Source organism: Cervus canadensis, chromosome 19 (assembly GCF_019320065.1).
Source record: "Cervus canadensis isolate Bull #8, Minnesota chromosome 19, ASM1932006v1, whole genome shotgun sequence".
Classification (NCBI taxonomy): Eukaryota; Metazoa; Chordata; class Mammalia; order Artiodactyla; family Cervidae; genus Cervus; species Cervus canadensis.
The window spans coordinates 56107159-56128728 of record NC_057404.1 but is presented as its reverse complement, the minus strand read 5'-3'; the positions used below and the strand labels follow the sequence as shown (position 1 = coordinate 56128728).

Here is a 21570-nt window from a genome sequence, read left to right as displayed (position 1 = left end):
CATTTCCTATGTGTAGCACCACAATAAAAAGTCCATGATGCACTACCCTAAATAGCACTGCTCAAAGATTCTATCTTGTTCCTCTTTTATTGAACTTGGTAGATTCTGACTCTGGAAACCTATAAAAAATATTGTTTTGCTGGCATATTGGTAAAGGGAGCTAAGCTTTCCTTTGAGTTTGAATTCAAAGAATTCCAAAAACTCCAAAATTTACTTTTTTTTTCAGTATTGAGATAAAATATTTTCACTTGTCTCTTTCCCTTGAAAATTGTTTTTATATTCTTTTACTCCCTCTTAGGAAAATGAATTTTAGCAAGTGTTGGCTGTTAAAAAAATGTGAATTTTCAGGGTAGAGCATATTATACATGACTCATTAACAAGATCCTACAGTCTTGTAACACGATGTGAGAAATGTTGCCGAGATAACACAACCTGGCCCTTGGAAAATTTGTAAGGGACACTGCAGAAAGAGGGGAATTTCTTCCCATGATGATGCCAATGAACTACCAAGAACCTGCCTGTTATCCTCATTAGCAATGGTTATTCAACACTTCAGATTTTAAATTGCAGAGAGAAAATTCTCATATAGGTGCTCTCACCTTGCAACTTACTGTTGACACAGGAAACACCATTTTATGGCAAGCACTAATCCTAAGTAGGGTCTGTGCCCAGTTTCCATGAAGATTTCTTGGAAATCTTATCCATGAGCCAGGATAAAGTAATTGAGAATCAATAGTACCAGAAATCTGGCAATTTGTTGGCTAAAGTTTAAATTTTTCAACTGATCAATTGCTTCAAGATGCTTGCTTTCAAAGGATAAGATTTCCTATTTTATTAACAATAACCAGTCAGATACAAGCTCAAAACTCTGCTCTGTTTCTGAAGTCGGGACAGGAAACTTTTCAGAGCACTTGTTTTTCCTAAACTGGAATATTCCTTTGAATCTCACACTAAGTGCTGCCTTTTTCCTTGTGAGGTCAGCACGGCCTCGATCTCAGAATACAGGTAGGTCAACGAAAACACTCTCATGTATTTTCAAACATCATGGGATCTTTGAGGTGAAAACTCTTATACATGGTTGAAAGCGCTATTATTAGAAGTCTTTTTGGAAGCTTATACCATTTTGGTCAGAACGAAGATACCTGCTGAAGAAAGAGATTACAAGGCTGTGGGGAGGCAGAATCAAACGGTTTAGAGCAGCCGGCACACTGCTTAGGCTGCCCTGTGCTAGATGTACACCTTCCAAAACAGGGAATAAAACAGAGTAGTTTAAAAGTATTTGACATTTTGAGCAGTCAGAAGTGTTAAATTCAGGGGAAAAAAACAAACTTGTATTTGTAGAATTCAAATTAATGACTGCTATAGAAAAGAGTTTTCAACCAGGAGATAAACAAATATTTGATGATTTTTAAATTACACATAAGATTGACCCTTATTGACCCCAGTTGTTTTTGTTTCAGTCACTAAGTCGGATCTGACCCTTTTCGACCCCGTGGACTGCAGCACACAGGCTCCTCTGTCTTCCATTGTCTCCCAGAGTTTGCTCAAATTCATGTCCATTGAGTCAGTGATCCCATCCAACCATCGCTTCCTCTGTCACCCCCTTCTCTTCCTGCCCTCAATCTTTCCTATCAAGGTCTTTTTTAATGAGTTATCTCTTCATATCAGGTGGCCAAAGTATTGGAGTTTCAGCTTCAGCATTCATTCATTCCTTCCAATGAATATTCAGGACTGACTTCCTTTAGGATTGACAAGTTTGATCTCCATACAGTCCATGGGATTCTCAACAGTCTTCTCCAGCACCACAGTTCAAAAGTATCAATTCTTTGGTGCTCAGCCTTCTTTATAGTCCAACTCTCACATCCATACATGACCACTGGAAAAACCATAGCTTTGACTATACAGACCTTTGTCAGCAAAATGATGTCTCTGCTTTCTGATACATTGTCTAGGTTTGTCATAACTTTCCTTCCAAGGAGCAAGCATCTTTTAATTTTGTGACTGCAGTCACGATGCTCAGTGATTTTTGGAGCCCCCCAAAATAAAATCTGTCACTGCTTCCACATTTTCCTCATCTATTTGCCATCTATTTACTTTGGCCACCTGATGTGAAGACTTGACTCACTGGAAAAAAAACCTGATGCTGGTAAAGATCGAAGGCAGGGGGAGAAGGGGACGATAGAGGATGATGTGATTGGATGGCATCACTGACTCGATGGACATGAGTTTGAGCAAGCTCTGGGAGTTAGTAATGGACAGGGAAGCCTTGCATGCTGCAGTCCTTGGGGTTGCGAAGAGTAGGACACAACTGAGAGACTGAACTGAAATGAACTGATTTGCCATGAAGTGATGTGACCAGATGTCATGATCTTAGTTTTCTGAATGTTGAGCTTTAAGCCAGCTTTTTCACTCTCCTCTTTCATCTTCATCAAGAGGCTCTTTAGTTCCTCTTCACTTTCTGCCATTAGGATGGTATCTTCTATATATCTGAGGTTGTTAATATTTCTTCCAGCAATCTTGATTCCAGCTTGTGCTTCATCCAGCCCAGTATTTTGCATGATGCTCTTCATATAAGTTAAATAAGCAGGGTGACAAAATACAGTCTTGAAATACTCTTTTCCCAATTTTGAATCAGTCCATTGTTCCATGTCCAGTTTTAACTGTTGCTTCTTGACCTATATATAGGTTTATCAGGAGACAGGTAAGGTAGTATGGTATTCCCATCTCTCTAAGAAATTTCCAGTTTGTTGTGAGCCACACAGTCAAAGACTTCAGCGTAGTCAATGAAGCAGAAGTAGATGTTTTTCTGGAATTGCCTTGCTTTTTCTGTGATCCAGTGGATGTTGGCAATTTTATCTCTGCTTCCTCCGCTTTTTCAAAATCCAGCTTGTACATCTGGAAGTTCTCCATTCACGAACTGTTGAAGCCTAGCTTGGAGGATTTTGAGCATTACCTTGCTAGCATGTGAAATCAGCTCAATTGTAAGGTAATTTGAACATTCTTTGGCATTGCCCTTCTTTGGGATTGGAATGAAAACAGACTTTTTCCAATCCTGTAGCCATTGCTGAGTTTTCCAAATTTCCTGACATATTGAATGCAGCAGTTTAACAGCATCATCTTTTAGGATTTGAAATAGTTCAACTGGAATTCCATCACCTCCACTAGCTTTGTTCATAGTAATGCTTCCTAAGGCCAACTTGACTTCACACTCCAGGATATCTGGCTCTAGGTGAGTGATCACATAATTGTGTTATCCAAGTCATTAAGACCTTTTTTGTGTAGACATCCCATAAGTGTCTAAGGCATTTTTTGGCAATCCCAACCAAAGAACTCTTGATTCAGTGAGCCAAAGGAATGGAAAGAGATCCATGGAATACAGGTGGGTAGTAATGAACTGGGTGTGGAGCTGGTTTCTGAGAATCTGGGATCCTACTAATTTGCTCTCGGAATTTGCTATGTCACACTCCCAGCTATTTCTGATCTGTGTAGCAGACCTGAATTCTGCCTACAGTTTAGATTATAGAGAAAAGAAGTGATGTCAATTCATTTCAATATAGGATTTCTTTTTTTCTTTTTTCAAGGGAGAGTCAAGCTTCCTGGGGATATGGCACAGATGTATAAAATTTTTCCAAAGGAGCCTAATATTTTGTAAGTGTTCAATAAATACTAAAAACAAGAATAACCTAATGACCTAATGTACAATCCTATAGAGTCCTTCAACTTAAGGAGCTGAAAATTCTCATAAATTGAAATGTCAGCTATATAATAGTTTAATATCATAGATAGGACCCAAACTAGTAGTCAGAAGGCCTATGTTCTCATAGGCCAGCTCTGCTACTGAAATCTCTATAAATGCCGACAAGTCACAAACTTTTCAACAGTCAACGTACCTACTTATGAATCCCTAATTTCTCAGATTTACTGTAATAATCCAACAATGTTCTTTTAAAATTGGAAGGCCCTATAAATTGAACATCTGTATAAGATGTGATGGTATTCTCACATCTTAGTTAACATGACTTACTAGATATAATTTAAGATACTGTATAATAATTAAATATTTATTGACTGTAGCACTCGTTTTAACTCTTAATCCAACTCAGAAAATATTACTTTGAGCCATCATCATGGGTAAAGAATTCACAAGGCAGATATTCCCTATCCTCAAGGTAGTCATAATCTAACAAAGATGACAGACCCAGATATAACCACTCATTTATTTGGCAAATATTTGCTGAATTCCTACTAGATAACAGGCATTGTTCTACAAATATGAAAAGGTCCTGTACCATGACATCAAGAAGCTTGTATTTCAGTAAGAAAGGGGAATTTTTTTTAAAATCTGCAAATTATTCTGTACCATATATGAATGCTTTAATGGAAGTACGCATAGCAGTTTAAGAGTAGAAGTGGGAAGGAAACGATGGGGAGGACAAGAAGGTGCTAAAGCATGATGACGAGTACAACTGGTGAAAAGCCCAAGATAAAATTTATGTTAAATCCCCACCTACGTGGCTTTTTCCAAGTTACTTGTTTCCTCTACTAGTTTCTAGACAGGTAAAATTGGGGGGGGGGGGATCGTATTATCTTCCTCATAGGGCTTCTTTATGAATTAAATGAGACAATGCAGAAAACAGTATTGTGCCTAGTGCATCATAAATGCTTAACAAGTGTCTAATTACTGTTATCACATATATGTCCCATCTATATTCTCTCTGAATGCCTAATAAAATGTTATATATGTAACTGGTTCTCTAAATTCCTAGCTACAGTCCTACAGAATCATTATTATGAACGTTAATCTAAAGGATTATCATCATAAATATCTATTCCAACAACAGAACACTGAAGAGGTAATTTCTGTCTACTAAATTAATACCATCCACTTACTTTCTTAGTCGTTTGATTTTTTCTTCTATGAGCAGAACGAAGAAAAAATAAATGAGAAATAAAATACATATATTTATAAATCATTGACTGGGCGTTCTAATTAACAGAATCTGACTTAAGCCAGATAAATCTATTAGTTATGATAATCACTATATATTTTTATTTAAAAAGTTCATGCATACTTTTTTGGAACTTTCCATCATAGTTAATGTAAAATTATTGCAATTTTGTAGGCTCTTGGGAGATAACTGAAGGAGTCTGTACACATATACACAAAAAAAATGGATCTGAAGAAATCATTTATCTAAAGTGAGAGGTAGGATTCAAGAGGAAGAAATGAGGTATGCATTTTTCTATTAAAAATCAGAAGCCAGCTCTTCACTACTGGGGAAATTAACCAAATATATTTCTTTTTCTATATTATTAGCCAAAGTGAGATGAGAAATCTCTTGATTTTAAAGCTTTAAGAGGCATTTGATTTTCTAAAAGGACAGTCTGAATTCTTTATGCTGATATAAATTTAAAGATATAAATGACTCAGTTACGCATGCAAAAACATTCATCTCAATTTTTAAAAGATCTAAAAAACTGTCCAGCTTATATTTTTATGACAAATAAAAAATAGCATTCAACTGACTTTTTTTCCTATATGCATCTATTTTTTTCCTCTAGTTTTTTTCGAGATATAAGTGACATATAGCACTGTACTGGTTTTAGGTGTACAACACAATGATTTGATATATGTACATATTGTGAAACAATCACCACAATAAGCTGAGTTCATATTCATCACCTCACAAAGTTACAAACTGATTTTTCTTGTGGTGAGAAGTTTTAAGATCTTATTGTTGTGGTCACTTTCATATACATGATACAGTATTGTTAGCTATAGTCACCATGCTGTACATTACACTCCAGAATTTATTCAACCAACTTCATTTTTCGCTTCTGCTCACTCTCTTTTTTCCTTTCCTCTCTCCTTTCTCTTCCCCTCCACCCTTCCCTCTTTCCCTCTTTTCTTTCATCCTTTCTATTCCTCCTCTCTTTCTTTTTTCCTTTCTCTTTATCCCTACATTTCACTTTTTTTCTTTATATAGCCAGGGACCAGGATCTTTCCTAAGTGCTGGCAAAGAAACAGTGAATAAGGTAGACATGATTCCTTCCTCAGAGCTTACAATCTTCTATGGAAAACTGCTAATTTAATGAATGTTTTTATCACAACATTAGAAGTGCGATAGGCAGGCATGTACAGCATAGGACAAGAGCACTCTGCTGTGGAGTGTTTAGTTCATGAACAAGAAACAACAGTTCATTATCCACGGTTTTCAAAGTTGCTTTACAATATACTATGCAGGTATTTATGTATAAGTATATAAAAACAAAACTACAACATAAGCAGACTTTGACTCACAGTATCCCAGGGTGATTAGGTTTAAGTATCTTGGCTCACTTTAACAGGCTTAATCTTCTTCGCCAGACATTTATAAAATAAAGGAACAAATAAAAGAAGGTTAAAGACAAAAAAAAACATCCTTTTGTATCTATGTGGGGATAACCTGAAACTTTTTCAGTAATGCCTAACCTTTCTAAAGAAATGTCACTGCACACATTTGGATGTCTGAAACTAGTCTGGATTTTCAAGTCTCAAAGTATCAGTTATGACCTAATAAGACCTATGCCATCTGTTTTCTTCTTGCTTAGAGAAGCTTTTTTTAGTTTATTCTAGAAGGACATATTTTAAATGTATTTCTTCCCACACAAATTTATATGTAGGTTGGCAAGCTTTCTCAAAGATCAACACTTCTGACTTCATCATAAGTCAGAAGTGTTTTTTTCCCTACAGTATAATCACCAATGACTGTTTTTCAAATGCTTTTTATAAGTTTTGATTCTGACCAATTAGCAACTAAAGCCTTACATGGACTGATTAGTTCTGAACAAACAAAGCTCTTGCCATAAAATATCAACACTTCTTAAAGGGTAACACGTCCGCAATTACGGTTCAGTTCTAATCTACTGTGCCTACTTGTCTTCTGGGAAGATGGCGGCCGGCCAGGCAGGAATATCCAGGCTTGTTTGAAAGCTTGCTCTGGTTGCCTAGCAAATCTCCTGCCATGGGAGTCGGGCAGGCTGGCCTCTGCAGATCCTGAGCACCCAGCAGACACCCTCCTTCTCTCAGGTTGAGGTCCAAGCACAAAGGCTTTTTAAATAAGAGAATAGTTTCTCCTTTTCTGTAATCAGCCCATATACATTTTTAACACAAAGCATTATAAAGTTTGAAATGGGGGGAAAGTTTAATATTTCTAGATCAGTAGAGTTTCCTGACCAATTTCTATATAATACCAGCACAAGACATATAAAGCAGAATGCCTTTTTTTTTTTTCAAGATGGATAGCAAAACTAAATTTTCCAAAAACTCAAATTATATCCATAGAATATATATGTAAAACTAACAGCAGCTACTAGATATCTTGTAGATATCTTGTAGCAGCAACGGCCTTTGCAAATTCTCAGTCATCCATGGAACATTAAACATCCATCATTTTCCAAAGTTCTGTCATGATTGTAACTCTTCAACCATTTTTAGAAAAGACAAACTCTGGAATAACATCATTACAGGCAACCCTAGGTCAGCATGGCCACCAGTACGTATCATAATGCAGAGTCAAGTCTCCACATTCATAGAGACATAATGTATTAATAGTACTATCTTGCAGATATAGTACTAGAATGTCTAAAATGCAAAAGATACATTTTTCTTGACAATTCTACTTTTCTAGTACAGAATGCTAATCAACAACACATTTTCTGTTTTCCCCTTCCTCTCTCTCTCCCTCTCCCTCCCCTCCCCTCTATCTCTCTTGTGCGATTTCAAGAAAGTTCTGGGAAGCAGCTTGGTGATGGAAAAATATTGTCTGAGAGTCAGGGCACTTGAATCGAGACTCTTCTCAGACACCACCTGGTTGCATGGCTTTACTTTTCTGCACCTCAGTTTCCTCATCTGAAAAAGGACAAGATTGGCCAAGGTAATTTTAGGATCTTTCCTGGTTCCAGCATTTTATATCTTGGCTCTAGGATAAACTGAAGAGAATCAGCAGCTACTATGAGTTGGAAAAATAAGAGTAAAGGTCAGAATAATGTCAAATCTTGGAAGTTTGTTTAAATGCAGAAAATATCTGTGGCAGGAATCTCATCTTGCTCCTCCGCCCAGCACCTGCTAGGGTCCAGGCAAGGCTGTGCATGTTGGACAAACTGGTGACACAGGGCTAGAGGGGGTTTTGTGTTCTGCTGAAGGGAAAGAAGGAGAAGGCTCCAGGAAGAGAATGGAATAGATGATGTCTCCCTCAGTACACCTCTAAGAAAGAGGTGTCAGTCTACGGACTGCGATGGTTCAGAGGGGGAGTTCCTGCTGCTTCTGTGTCTGCCTGCTAAGGTGGGCCCCAGGGAGGGCAGGGAGGGCTTTCTCACTACGGACAGACGTGAGGGGAAGCAAACCCCACTGCTGGGCTTTGGCAGACCTAGGAGAGCTGGAAGACAGCACCCTGGCTCCTCCAGTGAAGGCATATTTGGACTATAATAGTAATAACTTACCTTCATTACTGGAGAAGGAAATGGCAACCCACTCCAGTATTCTTGCCTGGAGAATCCCATGGACAGAGGAGCCTGGCAGGCTACAGTCCATGGGGTTGCAAGAGTCAGACACAACTTAGCGACTAAACCACCAACACCACAACCTTTATTACAGTTTATAACTTATAGCATCTTACAGTTTTTGTCTCATTCAGTCAGTTCAGTTGCTCAGTCGTGTCTGACTCCTTGCGACCCCATGGACCGCAGCACACCAGAACTCCCTGTCCATCACCAACTCCCAGAGTTCACCCAAACTCATGTCCATTGAGTTGGTGATGCCATCCAGCCATCTCATCGTCTGTTGTCCCCTTCTCCTCCCACCTTCGATCTTTCCCAGCATCAGGGTCTTTTCAAATGAGTCAGCTCTTCACATCAGGTGGCCAAAGTATTGGAGTTTCAGCTTCAGCATCAGTCCTTCCAATGAACACCCAGGACTGATCTCCTTTAGGATGGACTGGTTGGATCTCCTTGCAGTCCAAGGGACTCTCAAGAGTCTTCTCCAACACCACGGTTCAAAAGCATCAATTCTTCGGTGCTCAGCTTTCTTTATAGTCCAACTCTCACATCCATACATGACCACTGGAAAAACCATAGCCTTGACTAGATGGACCTTTGTTGACAAAGTAATGTCTCTGCTTTTTAATGTGCTGTCTAGGTTGGTCATAACTTTCCTTCCAAGGAGTAAGCGTCTTTTAATTTCATGGCTGCAATCACTGCTGTGATTTTGGAGCCCCCCCAAAATAAAGTCGGCCACTGTTTCCACCGTTTCCCCATCTATTTACCATGAAGCGATGGGACCAGATGCCATGATCTTAGTTTTCTGAATGTTGAGCTTTAAGCCAACTTGTTCACTCTCCTCTTTCACTTTCATCAAGAGGCTCTTTAGTTCTTCTTTGCTTTCTGCCTTAAGGGTGGTGTCATCTGCATATCTGAGGTTATTGATATTTCTCCTGGCAATCTTGATTCCAGCTTGTGCTTCTTCCAGCCCATCGTTTCTCATGATGTACTCTGCATATAAGTTAAATAAGCAGGGTGACAATATACAGCCCTGGCGTACTCCTTTTCCTATTTGGAACCAGTCTGTTGTTCCATGTCCAGTTCTAACTGTTGCTTCCCCTCCTGCATATAGGTTCCTCAAGAGACAGGTCAGGTGGTCTAGTATTCCCATCTCTCAAAATTTTCCAGTTTGCTGTGATCCACACAGTCAAAGGCTTTGGCATAGTCAATAAAGCAGAAATAGATTTTTTTGTGGGACGCTCTTGCTTTTTTGATGATCCAGCAGATGTTGGCAATTTGATCTCTGGTTCCTCTGCCTTTTCTAAAACCAGCTTGAACATCTGGAATTTCACGGTTCACATATTGCTGAAGCCTAGCTTGGAGAATCTTGAGCATTACTTTACTAGCGTGTGAGATGAGTACAATTGTGCAGTAGTTTGAGCATTCTTTGGCATTGCATTTCTTTGGGATTGGAATGAAAACTGACCTTTTCCAGTCCTGTGGCCACTGCTGAGTTTTCCAAATTTGCTGGCATATTGGGTGCAGCACTTTCACAGCATCATCTTTTAGGATTTGAAATAGTTCAACTGGAATTCCATCACCTCCACTAGCTATGTTCGTAGTGATGCTTTCTAAGGCCCACTTGACTTCCCATTCCAGGATGTCTGGCTCTAGGTGAGTGATCACACTATCATGGTCATGAAGATCTTTTTTGTGTAGTTCTTCTGTGTATTCTTGCCACCTCTTTTTCATATTTTCTGCTTCTGTTAGGTCAATACCATTTCTGTCCTTTATTGAGCCCATCTTTGCATGAAATGTTCCCTTGGTATCTCTAATTTTCTTGAAGAGATCTCTAGTCTTTCCCATTCTATTATTTTCCTCTATTTCTTTGCATTGATCACTGAGGAAGGCTTTCTTCTCTGTCTTTGCTGTTCTTTGGAACTCTGCGTTCAGATGCTTATACCTTTCCTTTTCTCCTTTGCTTTTCACTTCTTCTTTTCACAGGTATTTGTAAAGCCTCCTCATATAGCCATTTTGCTTTTTTGCATTTCTTTTTCTTAGAGATGGTCTTGATCCCTGTCTCCTGTACAATGTCACGAACCTCTGAGCATAGTTCATCAGGCACTCTGTCTAACAGATCTAGTCCCTTATATACACCTTCGAATACTGTGCCTCTTGTAACTGACTGTATTTTTCTCCATGCTTTGACTGCTAGAAAGCTCAGAGCCTAACCTGCAGCCTGGCTCTCAGGGTTACTGTGTGTTTTTGTACAGGTGTGCACTGCACCACTCCAGGGGGTGCTATGTTCCCTTCTGAGAAGGTGTCAGAACCATTTAATCAAGGCAGAAGAAACAATCTGTTAGTCACCCTTATTATTCTTTCCTCCTACATCCAATGGATCAACTTAGTCTTTCCACTGTGTGACCCAGACATTCCTTAACCACGTCCTGTTCTCCTCAACCCACTGCAGCTGCCACAGTTCACCTCCTCACCATATTCTACAGTTGCAGTAGCTTCCCAGCAGCTCCAGACATGTATAAAAAAGCAAAAGATTTTTTTCCCTCTCCTGGATGGCTCAAGAATTATGTGAATCAATTTCCCTCTCACTAATGCTTTGACTAGCTCACTATTACACACTGACAGGACGAAACCCAAGGTCTGCATCCAGGCTTACAAAGGCCTCCCCGTCTGGCCCCTGACCACCTCTCCAGGTCACCGCCTGTAATCCCCAGCGCTGTCCTGCACTCGCAGACCTCCTCACACACCCACTGTGCCAGGCCTGCTCGCCGTTTCAGATATTGTTCCATCAGCTCCACCTGCATCTCTCCTCCTCTGCCTCGAGAAAATCTACTGCTGTCTCCCCGAAAACACTACATTTTGGAGGCAGTGTGTTAGTCACGCAGTCACGTCCGACTCTCTGTGACCCCATGGACTGTAGCCCGCCAGGCTCCTCTGTCCATGGGATTCTCCAGGCAAGAGGACTGGAGCGGGCTGCCATGCCCTCCTCCAGTTGGAGGCAGTCTATGTCTAATTGGTCTTTGTTTTCACAGTACCTAGCAAGACAAGGGTTGGGGAGTAAGAGGGACAAATTACTATATATAAAATACACAAGCCACAAGGATATATAGCACAACACAGGAAACACACCCAATATTTTATAAGAACTACAAGTGGAATATAACCTTTAAAAACTGTGAAACTATTTTGACCCCCTGAAGCTTATATAATAATGTACATCAAGTATACCTCAATAAAACAAAACATTGGAATTTTTTAGACATTTTTTAAATGTCTTGGAATTGTGAAACATCAAGGTTGGGAAACTGTCACACTGAGATTTCAGGATACCAACTCTGTATCTATAATTGTAACCTGAACCCAGCAGGCAAAGAGTTAACAGTCATACAAGGCACCCCTAAGTTCATGGGGAACTCTAACTTATCTCTAAGATAGATCCCACCTCCCCTTCCTCCAGATGTACTGGAGACAGAATTAAACTGACCTAGTGATGTTAATAATAATTAAATACAGCTACATTGATGAACTCTATTAGAATTAGACTTTAATGAGCCTAAAGGTAATAATAAATGTTGCTCTGAGAAAGAAAATGAGTTCAAGATATTTAGGCTTGTGTCCTCACACACAGGTCATAAGCCCTGATACCTGGGGCCTGTATTAAAAGTAGAACTTCTGATATTTAAGTAACGACAATGAACAGTGACTAGCCAGGAAAAAAAAATGCAGTAACTGGAATGGGCTTTGGGGGTGGGAAAAAAAAATCAATGCATTATTTCCAAGTAGGCTGGGCTTTTAAGGCCAACAATCAAGTGATTTGAGGCTGGCACAACAGTGGCTGGTGAGTCTAGGCAGCAATTCATATCTGATGCATATGGCTGAGTAGTAAACAATATCTGACGCTTCACATGCTAGTAAGTCCAGGTACTGAAATCGTATTTCCTTGTGTTCTCTTGCCAAGTCAGCAATGTTTTCCATCCTGATGCTTCGCTAAATCACATTTGTTTAGTTACCATGGCACTGAAATGACCACATTCTTGAAACTTTGGTGCCCTCCACAAAATTAGATTGTAAACGGAAATTCTAACGAAGTGGTACATCTCACCATGTGATGGAATTACCAGTGCAGGTGGGAGCATACGCCATGGAAGGATAAGGACAATCACTCTCACTTCAAGAAAAACGTCGGTTATTGGATCACTACAGGTACAAAGACTGTACTAGGTTTTATGTGCCTCAGATAGCAATTTGCAGAATAGTTTTCCGAATCCTGGTCGTATGTTGGCTACTCACCTTCAGCGCACAACACTGGGGCTTTTGCAACTGAGAGGCTGACGGAAACAAGACAGGAGAGAAGCTGCCTCGCTGCCTGCAGAGGGGCCTAGAGGAAAACCTCCCTCAGATCAGCGCAGATGCCAGTGGGAAAGACCACCACTTCCTAATCACTGAGCCTTACTTACCGGCCAGAGAAGACGTACTATAAGAGGGAATCTCTCTGTATCTGTTTGGAGATCCCTCAGCCCTCCACCACGTCCACCCAGAAATGCTCTGTCATCCACAGCGGGACGAGCACGGATGGCCCTGTCAAGAGCCTAAGAAGATGGGCATGAATGCACGGGGGCAGTAGAAGAAATGCCAGCGGGCACAACTGCTCCAGCACTGAGCAAGTTCTCGGCCTTTTTGTTCTGAACCCCTGTTGGCTTCTGTGTTGCCGGTACACTAGATGCACATTTGGGGAAGTACTTCTACCTTATCAAGAGCCACGTGGTTATTAACAATGAATTAACTCCGAACGCTTGCGGCTTCGTTCCATCCTGCATAATAACACCTAAAAGGCAATGCCAAATTAAAAAGTTCTATACTCCTCACTGCAATTGTGCCACGAGACTTTCTTCTGCTGATTCTAGATCCCCATATTCTGCAAGTAAAAAATGGGCAACGATTTCTTGCAGACCTCTACAATCCTAGAGTTAGGGCATACCCATGACAGAGGGATTGTTTTTGATATGTCTGTAACTTTGCATTGATCTGTTGGTCCTTAATCCAGTGACAGAGGGATTATTTTTGATATGTCTGTAATCTTGCATTGATCTGTTGGTCCTTAATCCACTGTAGAATACTACACACCCATACAAAGCCCCTGGGTACTGCCCTTCACATTTAAAGCTTTGATTTACTGAGAGATGTGTAAAACCTGATGTATCTAGGCAGCTCCTGTCAACTCCATGTGTACTAAAACACAGATTACATAGGAGAGCAAATTATTCCAGCTGAGATCAGCATTAACTGAAACTTAGAATAACAATCCCCTCAAAACTTTCTTGAAAAACTTATCACATGAACTCCATTGGCTTTTGTCTCATGGTTTGTCCTGTGTGTATCTAGTACAGCCTATTGAGATATCTGTCCTTTCCTCATGCTAGGAACTTTTCATAAGCAGAGGTTCAGGAAGTTAAGGAAAGGAGCCTCGTCATAGAGGGGCACAAAGGTTTGATGTTAGAGCGTCTCCTCTCCAACGTGTCTGCAATCTCTAGCTATGTCCTCAGCTATACTCAATAGCCAGCATCTGTATGCATCTATGTTCGAGGAGGGATGGCACAGGTCAATCAACCACCTTTTTTTTTTTTAATATTTAGATCTAGGGAGAAACCTTCAAGGTTTTGGACTATGTGTGAAATTTGACTAAAACACCAACTATCTGAAGTTGCCACCATGTTGTGTGTATGGCAGAAACTTTTCCCCCCAAACATATGCAAGGATCTTGGATATTGCAGTTCCTTTATTATATATCATGAGATGTATTGCTTTATTTACAGGATTTACTTTGTACTGTAGCACATATCTATAATAAAAAATGCATGCATAGATAAAGCCAGCCAGTCCAAAAATACATGGTGAAAGTGTGTAGATGATATTTCCAGTAACACCATCTTATTTCTTCCTAACAGCCTGAGCCTCTTAGCTGTCTGAAGTCCCTAACACAAAGTGATTCTTGTAGGACATGAGTTTAAAATGTAAGACAATACTTCATCTCTCCATCCTGTTACAATAGCAGCAATTAAATTCACAACTAACAGAAATCAGAAAATGCCAGGAGTTAACGTACTGGAAAAGACTGTCAACCCTCTTTGGTTTTATAAACAAATATAATATATGTCTCTTTGTATAAACATGTACATCCTAATCAAATATGTGGGTAGAACATATATAGGTCCCATAAACATGTAGATAGAAAAGAGTTAAAAGCAAAACCTATTTGACTATCCTGTCAGACTAGCCAGTAAACAGTTGGGAGTTTCCTCAGGAAATTTTTCAGGAGGATAAAGTAAGAAGTACCACCAATATAGCATGTTTTTACTTGCAGAAGGGATCAGCTACCTGTGCATCTTGGGGCAGACAGCCAATCTACTTTTTTCTCCAAAACTGAAGGAGTTCTTGAGGGAAGGAAACAGCTCTGCACATCCTGTAAAGGTACGTCCACTTCAGAGAGTCTCTGACTAGAACTGGTAACAAAAATAATTTAGCAGTAACAAATCTGCATATGGTTAACTGGAATTACAAAGTGGCTAAAACAATTAAACTGAAGTACAAAAAATGTTTTTCATGTGAGTTTTCCCTTGATCTTCACTCCTCCCTTATTTGTTTAACCATTTTATGAGCATATGTTAGTCACTAATGATGCAAAGATGAATTCAACACAGTTGGCTACCTGCAAGGTGATCCCAGGGTAGTGAAGGAAACAGCCATATAAACGGTAATTATGAAATAATGTGTTAAGTAACAAGGATAGGCACACAGTATTATGAAAATAGAGAGCTAATTCATTCAGGGCCAAGACACCTCACCATCTTAGGAGGGAGAGAGTTGTATATACAGGGAGAAGCCAGAGTGAAGACAGGTGACCCAAAAAAGTATACATACATGCATATATGCATATATGTGAAGAGTAAGCAATTGGTGTTACTAGAGTTTAAAGCTCAAATAGTAAGAAGGAAAAAAGATAAGGCTAAAGAATTAGAGCATCATTGATAAAGGATCCATTTTCCCAAAATTAAACAGTATTTGCTTTAGTCTGAAAGGAACAAGGAAACACTAGAGGGTTTTAATCAGGAAGGTAGCAAGGGCCAGTGTGTGTTTTGCCAACATCACAACAGCTAGCAAATGTGTGGAGGACAGATCTGAAAGTAAGGTTCTAGGGACAGAGATGGGGACAGCATTATCGTAATAAAGGCAGGAGAATCTCAAAGGATGCAATCACAGAATGAGAAGGCAGTGAAACCCTAGAGCATGCCAACACTTAGAGGCTAGGTAAAGAACTCGGGTGGATTTTAATAACCATCTTCCTTGGCTAGAGGAGATTCTTCCCTTTTTAAAAAAAACTTTTTTATTTTGTATTGGGGTATAGTTGATAACCTGGAGGATGGCATGGCAGCCCACTCCAGTACTCTTGCCTAGGGAATCCCGTGGATGGAGGAGCCAGTGAGCTGCAGTCCACGGGGTCGCAAAGAGTCGGACACAACTAAAGCGACTAAGCATAGCACAGACAGCATAGCTGATTAAACGGTTCCCAGGTGGTGCTAGTGGTAAAGAATCTGCTTGCCAACGCCGGAGACATAAGAGATACAGTATTCTTGCCTGGAGAGTCCCCACGGACAGAGGAGCCTGGCAGGCTACAGTCCATGGGGTTGCAAAGAGTCGGACATGACTGAGGCAACATAGTGCGCATGCAGAGCTGCTTAACAGTGTTGGGACAGTTTCAGGCGGACAGCAAAGGAACTCAGTCATACATATACATGTATTCATTCTCCCCCAAACTCCCCTTTTATCCAGGCTGACACATAACATTAAGCAGAGTTCCATGTACAAACTTCTATACTGTAGGTGGAGATTATTCTTGATTTGGCCAAGGAGCCCACCTACAACCTGGTTATCCCAAGATTAGATTGGTGTTCAAAAAACAAATGGTTTCATATGTGTATTTCGAACATACTCACTTGACTTCAGATTTATTTCATCCTCAGCAAAACTGTTCCAGTATGCAATTTTAATAAAGTTGGAGTAGGAAATGCGTATTTCTTATTAGATCACACTAAAGCTACAAAGAGTTTTCTTGATGGTTAAATTACCTTGCAGAGGAGAGAGAAAGAGCGCAGCCAACAACCGCCTTTCCTCTGTTCCATGCTGGGTTATTTATTCTTAGAGGCTGTGTACCGTCCAGGACAGAACAAGTACCTGGTAGTGTGCCCGCCGTAGGTGCCAAGAACTGTTGTATCTACTCTGTGTGAAGCTGGATCACTTAGATAACAGTTGTTTTTCTTGATGTGGGTGATCTCACCCACTCCAATGACTTCAACCACCAGCTGCACACAGATGAATTCCAAATCTTTCCCTCTCTCCTGAGCTCTGGAGCCTTACCCATAATTGCCAACAAGACACTGTGGATATTCTCCAACAATCTCCCACTTCAAATGCACAAAAGTAAGCCTGTTATCCTTCTTGTACACCTCTTCCTTCTTCTGTAGTCACTATCTCCAAGCATGACCCTAAAATTTGCTCAGTTACCCAGGTCAGCTCAGATTCTTTTTTCTCCTATACTACCTGTATAACCACCTAATCCTACAGAATCTAATTATTCTGATCAATGGGCTTCATCTCCTCTTTTCCACTTCTCATCCTCTGTCCTCTCCCAGCCTTCAGGTCCCTCACCCAACCAATCCTGTCTCCAGGGCTTGATCATATTATTCCCTAAAGGTGTAAAATGGTTTTAACTGATTCTCATTGCCTTTTGAAAATTCTAGCTACTTCGAGGTCACAAGTCCCTCCGTGAGCTGGCTCCTGCCTAACTCCACGACAATGTATCTCATCTGCAGCTCTCCACCCTCAGGTGCCCCACTCATGCACACCCCGAGGCCCTGGTTGCAGCAAACTCTTGCTCTCAGAGGATCTTACAGGCCATGCTGGTTTATGCCTTAAGGCCGCTCCTTCTTAGAACATGTCCTGTTTGCCCCTGCTCCATCCAGACAGAAGCCTTCCTGTATTCATGCTTCAGTTTACGTATTTCATCTTCCAGAAAACATTCTGATCACCCCTGTATATCCCCCTTTTTGTCTCCATTATTGTCTACACCATCGTCTACAAAAACACTTAGAACATCATATCACACTAATTGTATCACATATTTGACTCTTTCTATAATAATGCAAGCTTTTTGAAGAGAAGAACTTTTTAATATTCATCTTTGCATCCCAGGAGCCTGGTTTGACTCATGGCACTCCCTTAACTGATGTTCATTGACACCAAAGCAGTTTTTAAAAACTCATATTCAGATGAACACATTTTTCTCTTTTCCTTTAATAACTTTGTTATTTTGTAGCCAAAATATGGGGCTGGGGGCTGACTTAGTATGCTGACTGCAGAGACTGAGGTCAAGGTCCGACTCTAACTGCAGATGGCTGATACAGCAGAGACCTAAAGGACAGGGAGGCCCAATCCAAACTCGGAAGAATAAATGTCATGCTCTATTAGCACTTCCTGTCATGTCTGTCCCTTATATTTGCTCTCCCTCACTCAGTGTAAGTATTCACTAACTAAGTCTTTTTGAATAAGTATTCAGTAAGTATTTTTAAAGATCTCATTGTGCTCACATGAGTAAAGCATTATCCGCATTTTCAAACAACATATTCACACTGGGAACATCTTGCTAAAACTGGCAAAGCAAAAAGCATTTCAGTTTGATACTGCTATAGAAATCTTAAAATGTATATTTAATTTTATGATAGCTTACATTTTAAGCTAGGCAGTATGGTTGGTACAATTATATTTTTTATATGCAATTCGATGAATCTAAAGTAGTCATTGAGACACCTGAACAAGAATTAAATCATTTCTAATTTATCCAGTAATCACTAACATAACAATACATGTCATATCTTTTGGCAAATACCAAACTAGATGTACTGAGTTTAAAAGGCAAGTGAAAATCTTATCCCAATGTTTGCATTAAGTCTTTTTTAAAAAACAAGGAACAGCTTATTTTATCAACAAAGTAGATTTAGGAAAATGCAATCCATAAAATTTCCTTTTAAAAATTACTCTCTTGTTCCACAGAGTCTAATTAGATTCTGTTTCATTATAATTTTATCTGAACTCTATATGCTGTGCAGAGCCTTGTAAATGAGTCATAGCATAACTATTCCCACTTTGCAGCCAGTTCTCCAGAGAAGCGAAGGAGAAAAGCAACAACTGCCTTTTAAGGAAATCAAACCTGTTTCTAGAGATAAACCTCTGTCCATTTCTATTCGAACGTATTCTCAACAACCAAAAAATAGAACACTATAAAATACAGATCTAATGGGTGAGCCACCTGGCCAAGTATATCTGTAGATTTATTTAATGTTTCTCCTACATTATAATCTATTACAGATAAACACATTACATAAACATGTGCACCTGGCCACATGTGAAGTGGTGACAAATGAGAGGATATTTCTTTATGTAAACATTGAAGCTTCTGGTTGCAGCTCAGGATTATATTCTGGCTACTTTATTAGAGAAATTTGTTTTCAAAAGTAGAAAAGAAAACTTGCAGTTTCGAGGAAACTTGTAAAACATGGAATTTGTATTGCAAAGAATCTGAATAGAGAGCTAAATGGGAAAGACTGTAAAACATAGGGCCACGCAGTAAACACTGCTGAGTTAGCTCCTCTCTGCCCAGCTCTATAATTTGATGGGAAAATGATCACCTTAATTTGGACTTTTCTCTAACTCTGCGCATTCACTGAATTTGAAAAGTGAGAGAATGTCAAATTTTAGTATATGGAGGCTTGAAATTTAGCTAATTTTCCAAATATTTTGCAATTGTTTTATTCTCCTTACATTATACCAAAATATGCCTGCCACCAGTCTTTTTCTCGCTGTCTTAGAATTAACTAGAAAAATGACTCCTGGCATAATCAATTTTTTCTTTTAAATAAAGTACAAGTGATTGATATTTATCCATTACCACAAATTCATTTTTACAGACTGAAATATTTTTAGTGTTGCTCCCTGGACATCATACATAAAAAGGAACACACATGTACATGTATGTACATATGGCTACATAGTATAAAGCTAGGTTTCATTTTTTTACTAAATTCTTTCCTACTTCACTTATCCAAACAACAAAGCTACAGCTGAAGAATTCAAAAATTAAAAAAGTGGATTTCTAGCTATTGTCACAACACCCTGATGCCATTATTAAGTCAGAAAATTGCAATGGCTGAATTCTATAAATGTGAGGTGGTGGTGGCAGATGGCGGGGGATTGCTTTTAACCAGGTTACTTTTAATCTTCAAGATGATTAAAACAAAATTTTTGAAAGTAGCAGAAATTTCCTGGAATTGAAAGAACACCACTTTTTAAGAAAAATAAAAAGGTTTATTGTAAACAATAAATCTGGAAAACATCTTGGAAAAAACATTTTAAATAATAATTACAAAAACTCAGATCTTACAGAAAATATAGGTGTATACTTCTTAGACTTTAGTGTAATAAAAGATTTTTCTAACAAGATCCAAAAAATTAATTATACAAGAAGATAATTGATACTTTTGGCTATATTGAAATTGCTGTTCATCCAAAGAAACCTTAAATAACATGAAAAGGTTATAAACTTTGTGAGTTCATTTAGTATACATTCAACTGACAAGGTTTATTATATGAAGAATGGGTAAAGTTCTTATACTAATCAGTCAAGAAGGACACAAATAACCTAAAAGAAAAATATTCTAAAGATATGAATAAGCAATTCACAGAATAAAAAACACATATTGCCAAAAAGCAAATGAAGAGATATTTGAGTTACCTTGTGGTCAGAGAAATACAAATCAAGACCACAAGAGATAATATTTTACTGCCAAAGGAATGGCAAAAATTAAAAAACCTGATCAAGTGTTGGAGAAGATGTGGAAGTATAGGGTTCCTTAGGCATTGCTGGTGGAACTGTAAGTCATGTATCTATTTGAAAAATAGTTTTTCCTCCTAAGCTGATCGTTTTCAACCCTGTGACCCAACAGCTCTACTCCTGACTTTATAGCTAAAAGAAACCCTCACCCACTTGCAACAGGAGATGTTCTAGCAGCACTGCTCAGAACAGCAAACACCTGGAGCAGCCCACACGTTCTTTGAAAAGAAAATGATAGGTAAACAGTGAGATGTTCACATAGTAGAAGGTTACACACCCAACACAACAAGCAAACAGGTTGCAGCCATATGGATATAGGCCAGTGGTAACATATTGAGAAAAACAAAATCTCCAAAGACTAAATGCAGTATGATGCCCTTCTTATAAAGTTAAAAATAATTAAACTTAAAATATCTCTTTCTTAAGAATGCATAAATATTCAATTCTGTCTCAGTCCCAAAGAAAGGCAATGCCAAAGAATGTTCAAACTACTGCACAATTGCACTCATCTCACACACTAGCAAAGTAATGCTCAAAATTCTCCAAGCCAGGCTTCAATAGTACATGAACCGTGAACTTCCAGATGCTCAAGCTGGCTTTAGAAAAGGCAGAGGAACCAGAGAAAAAATTGCCAACATCTGCTAGGATCATTGAAAAAGCAAGGGAGTTCCAGAAAAACATCTATTTCTGCTTTATTGACTATGCCAAAGCCTTTCACTGTGTGGATCACAATAAACTGTGGAAAATTCTGAAAGAGATGGGAATACCAGACCACCTGACCTGTCTCTTGAGGAACCTATATGCAGGTCAGGAAGCAACAGTTAGAACTGGACATGGACCAACAGACCAGTTCCAAATAGGAATAGGAGTATGTCAAGGCTGTATATTGTCACCCTGTTTATTTAACTTATATGCAGAGTACATCATGAGAAATGCTGGGCTGGATGGAGCACAAGCTGGAATCAAGATTGCCGGGAGAAATATCAATAACCTCAGATATGCAGATGATACCACCCTTATGGCAGAAAGCAAAGAACTAAAGAGCCTCTTGATGAAAGTGAAAGAGGAGAGTGAACAAGTTGGCTTAAAACTCA

General features: G+C 39.3%; 1 protein-coding gene and 1 long non-coding RNA gene across 4 annotated transcripts in view; one reads left to right on the top strand and one right to left on the bottom strand.

Annotated features, from left to right (window-relative positions):
* Positions 1–21570, top strand: part of LOC122422312 — a 164382-nt gene that overhangs the window by 99424 nt on the left and 43388 nt on the right. Inside the window, exons 3-6 of the long non-coding RNA XR_006263776.1 lie at positions 3582–3648; positions 5124–5231; positions 7767–7916; positions 14897–15003. This is a non-coding gene — a long non-coding RNA (uncharacterized LOC122422312). The remainder of the gene's footprint in view (positions 1–3581; positions 3649–5123; positions 5232–7766; positions 7917–14896; positions 15004–21570) is intronic.
* The window catches only part of SYNPO2 (synaptopodin 2), a 201368-nt gene that overhangs the window by 156956 nt on the left and 22842 nt on the right, over positions 1–21570 (bottom strand). The window lies entirely within an intron of this gene.